Source organism: Helianthus annuus, chromosome 13, assembly GCF_002127325.2.
Source record: "Helianthus annuus cultivar XRQ/B chromosome 13, HanXRQr2.0-SUNRISE, whole genome shotgun sequence".
Lineage (NCBI taxonomy): Eukaryota > Viridiplantae > Streptophyta > Magnoliopsida > Asterales > Asteraceae > Helianthus > Helianthus annuus.
Genome location: NC_035445.2, coordinates 145149726 through 145158901, shown reverse-complemented (window position 1 = coordinate 145158901; position 9176 = coordinate 145149726). Strand labels below are relative to the sequence as shown.

Below are 9176 nucleotides of genomic sequence, written 5' to 3'. Positions count from 1 at the left end.
CATTCTGTTTCATGCTCGGCAGGAGCTGACAAATGCCAAGGCAGCGAACGCTACCTTGAGCCAGGAGAAGGCTGCGGCTGAGGCCATTTCTGTTAAAGCGCTGCAGGCGAAGGCCGACGCCCTGAAGGCGCTTGGAGAGGCCAAAGAAGCCGGGGCTCGTGCCTCAAAGGCCCTTGAAGAGGCCGAAGAGAAGGAGAGCCGTTCTTCCAAGGCTCTTGACGAGGCGAATGCGGAGCGCATTCGTTTAGGCAAAGTTGTTGACAGTCTGCAGGTATGTTTCTTTAACTTTGTTGCTTTCGTCCTTTATTGTTTTGAAAATATTTATCGAGTGAACTGTTTGCTGTTTTTGTAACAGGCTGAGGTTCAGGCCCGGGAGGTCGCGGTTGCAGACCTTACTGCCCGCGTGTCTGTTGCGGAGAAACGGGCTGACGCCGCTGCTGAGGCCAAGGATGCCTTGGTGTCCTCTTTTAACCAGCTGGAAGCTGACCGTGAGTGGTTGCGGACTCACGGCATCGCGCGTGTAAGTATCCGTTGTCTTTGCATTTGCTTGGGTTAGTATCCAAGACTTATGATCCCTTTATTGCAGATTGTTGAGGCTATAATGAATGCCCCTGAGACCGCATCTGGTTTGGACCTGGTTAAGGAACGTGCGCGCGATGCTGGCTTCAAGGCTGGTTACAACCGCTGCATTGGGCATATCAATGTATTATCCGCAGGCGGTTATACTGATCAGGCATCCGGGTTCCGTGATGTGGATACCGAGGGTCGTCTGAAAGCGCCCGTAGCCTCCTTTTATGACACGCCCCTTGCCTGTGTAGGGGAGCTGGACGATTGTTTGGAGGTTGCGGACTATGTTGACCGCTTGCGGATGCTTTATCCGGATGTGGAAGAGGAAGAACCCGCTGGTGGTGCCGGAGGAGATGCGGGAACCAGCGGTACAAAATAGGGTTTAGGTTGGCGAGTGTGCCTCCTTTTTGTATTCCTCTTGTATAGAATAGGAACTTTATGTAAATTCACTAAGCATCATGTGGATACTTGAATTTTTTGAATATAAAGTTTCTTTGTTCAGTTTGTACAAGTGTTTTTAATTCTTGCATGTCTGAACGTATGTATGCGTAACTTTACCCATTTATGAACGGGGTCAAGTATACTCCATACTTTTGTTGTATGAGTATGCATCAATTCTGTTATTTACCGTGTGAGGGTTTTAGAATTGCTTAAGCTTTGTAAAAGCTTATATTACCGGAACTCTACCCATTTGTGAATGGGGTCAAGTGTACTCCATACCTTTGTCGTATGAGTCCGCGTCAATTCCATTGTTTGCCTTTTTGGGCTCAGGAATTGTGTCAAGTGTTTAACAAAAACTTGTTTATCCGGCCGGATGAACATGCAAGTCTTTTTGCCTTTTGCTGGCCTATTACAATATTTGTGTGTGGTTACCACTTTGTATGGGTATCTCGAATGAAGATTTTGCCAATCTGTTTTTGGGATACCGCAAAGTGGAACACGCATTTGTAATAGTAATAACAAACAATAATGTATAAAATTGCGTATTTATTTATTTGCAAATGGCCTGCAGCCCGATAGGTTACATAGAGAAATGTAAGAACATGGCTTACATATAACAGCGTCGAAGCTGTTGTGCATTCCATGTGCGTGCGATAGGTTCGCCTTCTAGTGTTTGCAATCTGTACGCGCCTTTCCCTAAGACCTCTTTGATGAGGTAGGGTCCTTCCCACTTGGGGGCGAGTTTGCCTGGGCGCTCGGCATTAGATGCCTCATTGTCGCGTAGGACGTAGTCTCCTGGGTTGAAAGTACAAACGCGGACGCGCGCGTTGTAGTACTTTTCAAGTTTGGATTTATATTTGGCCTCATTGATGGCAGCGTTTTCGCGCCTTTCTTCCAAGAGGTCCAAATCGATCCTGCGTTCCATGTTGTTGTCTAGTTTTTCAATAGCCAACATTCTAGGAGAGGGGAGACCTACTTCTGCGGGGATCACCGCTTCTGAACCGTAGACTAGGCTGAAGGGTGTTTCCCCATTGCTTGTTTTTGGGCTTGTACGGTGAGCCCATAAGATACTTGGGAGTTCATCGACCCAGCCATGATGTGTGTAAAATGCAACATATAAAACACATCAATTAAGGCATAAAACTAACCCTTTTTAAGTACTAATGTTGGAAAAAGAGTGTTTTTGTCTTCCTTTTGTATTTTCAGGATGAAATGAGCTCAAAATCACAAAAGAAGCAAAAAGACCACTAATTCTACCATAAATACAAGAAAAGGAACAAAAGTAAACTGCCCGGACCCTCAACGGCACCTCCCAAGACAAAGAGAAGAGAACAGAGTCTGAACACGCCCCGTGTCCAGTGAACACGGGGGCGTGCCCAGGAAGCAGCAGAAAAGACAAACCAGTAGAAGCTTCCATTGCTCACCACGGGGCCGTGCCCAGCGGGCACGGGGGCGTGTTGAAAGTACAGCAGGCGCATTAATTGTAATTCGCAATTACAATTAATGAAGAGAGAGAATGTCAGACGGGCACGGGGCCGTGTCCAGCGGACACGGGGCCGTGTCCAGCGTTCTGTTCAGCCTATAAATAGAGGAGCTTGGTTTCATTCTCTCTCATCCCTTGGCACACCACCTCTCTCACACTTCATCCACCACCCACCACCACCATAACACCATCATCCACCACCATCATCCATTGTCCATCGTAGAGTGTGTGAGTCGTCTCGGGATCCAAGATTGATCGTAAGAGTTCTTGACAATCAAGGCCATGTTTGCCTAAGTCTCTTACATCACTTGGTGAAGACAAGTGTTTAGTATAATACTTTTTATTTTTAATCTTTTGCACTTTTTATTTGGTTTTGTATTAATGACTTTAATAACTAGTTACTTATGTTGAAGGTGATCTTTCCTTATCGTTTGTCCGTGGTGTCTTGGCGTTATTTTACTGTCTATATAAAATAAAAGATTTTCACCATTCATATCTCCACGGTCTATATGGAGGTATGTTGGCTACCTGGTCGGGGGTTAAGGGAACGGTTTGGTAAGGGTCTTGCCCTTGTTCAGCGTTTAGAGGTCCTGCTTGGGACCTGGGTCAAATTTAGTAGGATCTCCTTCAATGCCCATAGGTATTGGATGGCGGGGATCCAAACTCTTTGACCCCCTCATAAGCTAACTACTATTAATACTATAACCCGGCTATTTAGGACTGTATCCCTGCTGACTCAGACTACTTAGCCGAGGGTAACGTCACCGCCAAAAGCGGGGCCTACCATAATTTGCATTAATAACTTAATTCATTATCTTTCAATAATCCGACCCTTTAGGATTGTATCCTTGCTGACTCAAACTACTGGGTTGAGGGTAACGTCGCCTTCAAAAGAGGGGCCTACTACAATAACTAAGATAATCTCTTAAACAAGTGCAAAAGTGCGAAAATAATCAAAGGTTATACTAATACACGTGTCGGATCCAAGTGATTCATCTTGTCTATCTGTTTTTATTTTATTTTATTTTTCAGCATTTAGTTAGTTTTTATTTTTCTTAGTTTAAAACATTTTTCTAACTTTTTGATTTGGTTAGACGTTGAGGATAAACCGGTATTAAAAGCTCTTGTGTCCTTGGACGACCTCGGTATCTTACCAACACTATACTACGTCTACGATGGGTGCACTTGCCCATATGTGTGTTTAGTGTTAGTAAATATCGTGTTTTATAAATTTAAAACTTGGCTAAAAGTGTAAAAAGGGCTTAATTATACATCTAAAATATATACACACCGACACGCATCAAGTTTTTGGCGCCGCTGCCGGGGACACAAGGATTTTAAGAAAGTTAGGAATCAACGGCCTAATCATCTTTTTATTTTTCTTTAATTTTTAGGATTTTTTTTTTTAGATTTTTCAGCTTCTGCAGAGCTCAGCACGGGGCCGTGCCTGGTCGGACACGGGCCGTGCTCAGCAACGTTACTGGCAGTTTTTGTTTTTCAAGTTAACAGAAGGCTGACCACGGGGCCGTGTCGGTGCAACACGGGGCCGTGTCCAACTTCCAGTAACTGGGATCTGAAAAACAACCACTGTAACTCCGACCACGGGGCCGTGTTCGCTCGACACGGGGCCGTGGTGAACCTTCTGACCAACATTCTTTTCTGTTTTTATTACAGGACTTGGAACCCGACGCCAACCTCGCGTAGTGTATGAGCTCCAGTTCCAATAAAGACATAAAGGAACCATTAGAAGAACCCGAACGCTTTCTCAGAAAAAGGTTAAAAGCCAAAAACCAAGAGAAGGTTTCGGGTGATCCACCCCCAATGGCGGACCAGCGTACCCTCATGGATTACTTACGGCCCACCGTAGGTAATCTCGGCGCCGCTATCAATGCCCCGAATGTCGAAGCCAATAACTTCGAACTTCGACCGCACTTGATACAAATGCTCCAAAACTCCGCGACCTTTCACGGGCTCGCGGACGAGGATCCCCATCTCCATATAACTAATTTCTTAGAAATATGTGATACATTTCGGATCAATGGAGCATCAAACGACGCCATCCGCCTTCGTATGTTTCCATTCTCACTAAAAGACCGAGCGAAAGCTTGGCTCAACACCCTCCCAGCTGGATCGGTAAACACCTGGGATGAACTAGCCCAAAAATTTCTATATAAGTATTTCCCTCCTTCTAAAACTGCTAAATTGATGGCTGAAATTAACACATACTCACAAGAGGACGGGGAATCCTTATATGAAACTTGGGAAAGGTTCAAGGAGCTATTACGCAAGTGTCCCCATCACGGCCTCGCAATATGGCAACAAGTATCCACTTTCTACAATGGGTTGTTGCCACATACTAGGCAGACACTTGATTCTAGCTCCGGGGGACTTTTAGGTAATCGACGCCCACACGAAATATATAATCAGATTGAGGAAATTGCTCAAACCAATTTTCAGTGGCACACTCCCCGGGGAAATAAAACTATCGCCCCGGGCGCCCATAAGGTAGACGAAAGCACCTCTTTACAAGCCCAAATCAAGGCCCTTTCTTCAAAAATAAAAAAATTAGAAATGACAAAAACAGTCTCGGTCATGGCTTGTGAGGGGTGTGGTGGGTCACATGAAAATTGGAGTTGCATGAAAGAAACGGACGATCAACAAGAAATGGTAAACTACATTGATAATAGACCTAGGCCGTCGGGTCCTCCAACGGGGACCTACAACCAAGGATGGCGAAACCACCCAAACCTTGGTTGGAGGGAGCCCGGCAATAGTAGTAACCAACAACCACAACGAACAAACTTTCAGCAATCAAGAAATGAGTCACAAAATTTCACTCAACAACAAAGTGGAAGAGAAAGGCTCGAAGATACTATATCTCGCCTCGTCTCTGACACTGACAAGAAAAATTCGGAAAGATTCCTACAATTAGAATCAAACTTTAGGAATCAACAAGCTAGCATTCAAAACATAGAAAAACAAATAAGTCAACTAGCTCAAAATTTTTCCGAAAGACCACAAGGCGCATTACCCAGCAATACCGAAACCAACCCGAAGGCACAAGTTCACCTCATCACGCTACGAAACCGGACCGTAGGGCCTGCAGAAGTACCTCCAGCCGCGGAAGAATCAACGCCAACACATCTGCAGGAGAAGGACCCTCCCCCATCAACAGAGCCTACCAAGGCTCCTCGAGTTCCGTACCCCGGTAGGTTAATTCGTCAAAAAACCAACGAGCAATTCGCAAAATTCGAAAGTTTGCTAAAACAATTGCATGTCAATATTCCTTTTATCGAAGTCCTAACCCAAATGCCCAAATACTCTAAATTTATGAGGGACTTCCTTACACATAAAAAGAAAATTGAAAATTTGCAATTAGTTAATTTAGGCGAAGAATGCTCTGCCCTCGTACTCAATAAACTACCCCAAAAGAAGATCGATCCCGGAAGTTTCACGATTCCGTGCTCAATAGGGGAATCTCCCGTTCGCAATGCCTTGGCCGACTTAGGGGCTAGCATTAACCTCATGCCCTCTTCAATGTTCAAAAGGCTTGGCTTGGGAACCACAAGCCCCACAAAAATAAGCATACAACTCGCGGATCGATCGGTCAAGTTCCCGCAAGGTGTCATCGAGAATGTCTTGGCAAGGGTAAGCAGATTCGTTTATCCTGTTGACTTTGTCATACTCGACATGGAGGAAGACACCGAGGTCCCTCTTATTCTAGGGAGGCCTTTCCTTGCCACCGCACAAGCAGTAGTGGACATGAATGACGGGACACTAACTTTGAGATATGGGGACGATGAGGTAAAGTTCGGAGTTGGGAAAAGAATAGAGGATGACGACCCGATCCACTACATGAAGGTTATCGATTCAAGCTTGGATGCCGCTCTCCGACGGTGTAACTTGGGAGGCAAGGCACCCCAATCAAAAGACGTGTGACCGGGAATTGGGTCTAGCCAAGGACCCTTATAAACGTGGCGCACCACGGAGGCATTCCGCGGACCTATCCTTAGTTTAGTTTAATCTTTTAGTTTTTGCAGAATAAATCACACTCATGGTGGTAATGGATGAAAAAGGGAACGAGAAAAAATGGAACCATGCAGAAGAACAGAACAAACCGACAAAATCTCCATAACAGAAGGCTCCACACGGGCCGTGCCCAACCAACACGGCCCCGTGCTGAGCCCCCTGCAGGAAATCACCCAGTTCAGGTAACTGGACACGGGCCGTGTTCAGCGGACACGCCCCCGTGTCCAGGCTTCTGTTTCAATTCTATAATTTTTGTTACTGGCACTTGACCACGGGGCCGTGCCCGGTCAACACGGGGCCGTGTCCAGAGCGCCAGTAACACGAATCTTTGTTTTTAAACACACTTTTACATATTCTAATCAACCAAAAACTTTATTTTTGGACACATTGAGGACAATGTGTAATTTAAGTGTGGGGGGGATGCTAAAACCTTGGAATTTTTGCAAAATCCTAAAACAAGCCTTACACAAAACTCTATTGGAACCGCTAAACACCCCAAATTTTTTCAAAAACTTTTTCATTTTTTTTATTTTATTTACTTGTCTTAGTTTAAGTTGGGAATAACAAGTTATAAAAGGGTTATATTTTTACAAACTTACAACCGATAGCGTCGTGATAAAAAGAACTAACACAAGAAAATTATGAAACGGTATAACAAGTCTAGCTAAAATTCGATTATATATGCTTGGTCACATTAAAAACCCATTCCCACAAAAAGTGAGTTTTGAGCCTTTATTGAGCATAAAAATACACATATTTAGATTAAATGCTCATTTTTCGTTTCTTGTGTGAATAGCCGCTCGGTCTTTACAAATCTAGAACTTGCCACGACGATACATTCCCGGTCCTTACCAACTTAAACCCAAGTAAGTAAATGATGGAGGCATTAGGACTAACTATTTTTCTTTCAAAACCATTATTTTTCATTTTTTTTTACCTACCCAAAATCCCCCTAGAAAACCCCTTTGAGCCTAAACCTTTCATTTCATTACCCCCAAAACAATTTTTTTTACCCACCAAAAACCTTTTTCATTTTTTCACCTTTATTTTAGTAACAAACTCGGTTTTTCATAAACATACCCTTTACGTGACGAAAAAAAAAAAAAAAAAAAGAAGAAATGAAGTCAAAAACAAACATAAGCTACAAAAAGCTTGTTTGGAGAAATACTTCAAAAATAAATGTCACCAAAAATAAGGTATTTTACGAAAACCGACACTTGTTACGATTTTCGCCCTTTTTACTAACCACTAACCAACCACCCACCTTTAAACCCAAGCCTTCACCCCAAAAGACCTCTTGATATTTACAAAGGTAAAAAGTTAAAAAGGAGGAGGATTGATCGCTTGGCAAGCATATGGAGAATGTAAATCCGTGCCGCTCTCGAGCGATTCACTTAAATATACACCTTCGGCCGAGTGATTGAGTGATCTCCCGTGAGGTATGTGAACTTGTATATAAATGGAATTTTAATAAGGCATGTTATGCCCAAATAAGTAGTTTATCTTATGAAAAGTTCAAAATAAACCATGACGAATAAGATTGTAAATAAAATAAAAATAGAACCTATACAAACCTTGGATTCCCGACACTCTAGGACAAGTTAAAAAAAAAAAAACTTCTCTTCTACCTATTCCATTTGGGAGTGTAAGCCACATTAAAAAGAGTTTTGCTTGAGGACAAGCAAAAGTTCAAGTGTGGGGGTATTTGATGTGTGTAAAATGCAACATATAAAACACATCAATTAAGGCATAAAACTAACCCTTTTTAAGTACTAATGTTGGAAAAAGAGTGTTTTTGTCTTCCTTTTGTATTTTCAGGATGAAATGAGCTCAAAATCACAAAAGAAGCAAAAAGACCACTAATTCTACCATAAATACAAGAAAAGGAACAAAAGTAAACTGCCCGGACCCTCAACGGCACCTCCCAAGACAAAGAGAAGAGAACAGAGTCTGAACACGCCCCGTGTCCAGTGAACACGGGGGCGTGCCCAGGAAGCAGCAGAAAAGACAAACCAGTAGAAGCTTCCATTGCTCACCACGGGGCCGTGCCCAGCGGGCACGGGGGCGTGTTGAAAGTACAGCAGGCGCATTAATTGTAATTCGCAATTACAATTAATGAAGAGAGAGAATGTCAGACGGGCACGGGGCCGTGTCCAGCGGACACGGGGCCGTGTCCAGCGTTCTGTTCAGCCTATAAATAGAGGAGCTTGGTTTCATTCTCTCTCATCCCTTGGCACACCACCTCTCTCACACTTCATCCACCACCCACCACCACCATAACACCATCATCCACCACCATCATCCATTGTCCATCGTAGAGTGTGTGAGTCGTCTCGGGATCCAAGATTGATCGTAAGAGTTCTTGACAATCAAGGCCATGTTTGCCTAAGTCTCTTACATCACTTGGTGAAGACAAGTGTTTAGTATAATACTTTTTATTTTTAATCTTTTGCACTTTTTATTTGGTTTTGTATTAATGACTTTAATAACTAGTTACTTATGTTGAAGGTGATCTTTCCTTATCGTTTGTCCGTGGTGTCTTGGCATTATTTTACTGTCTATATAAAATAAAAGATTTTCACCATTCATATCTCCACGGTCTATATGGAGGTATGTTGGCTACCTGGTCGGGGGTTAAGGGAACGGTTTGGTAAGG

General features: G+C 43.5%; 1 non-coding gene across 1 annotated transcript; it reads right to left on the bottom strand.

The window, feature by feature from the left end:
- Positions 1-4690: 4690 nt before the first annotated feature.
- Positions 4691-4797, bottom strand: LOC118486198. The gene has a single exon (XR_004878053.1). It is a non-coding gene; the product is annotated as a small nucleolar RNA R71 (small nucleolar RNA).
- Positions 4798-9176: the final 4379 nt, after the last annotated feature.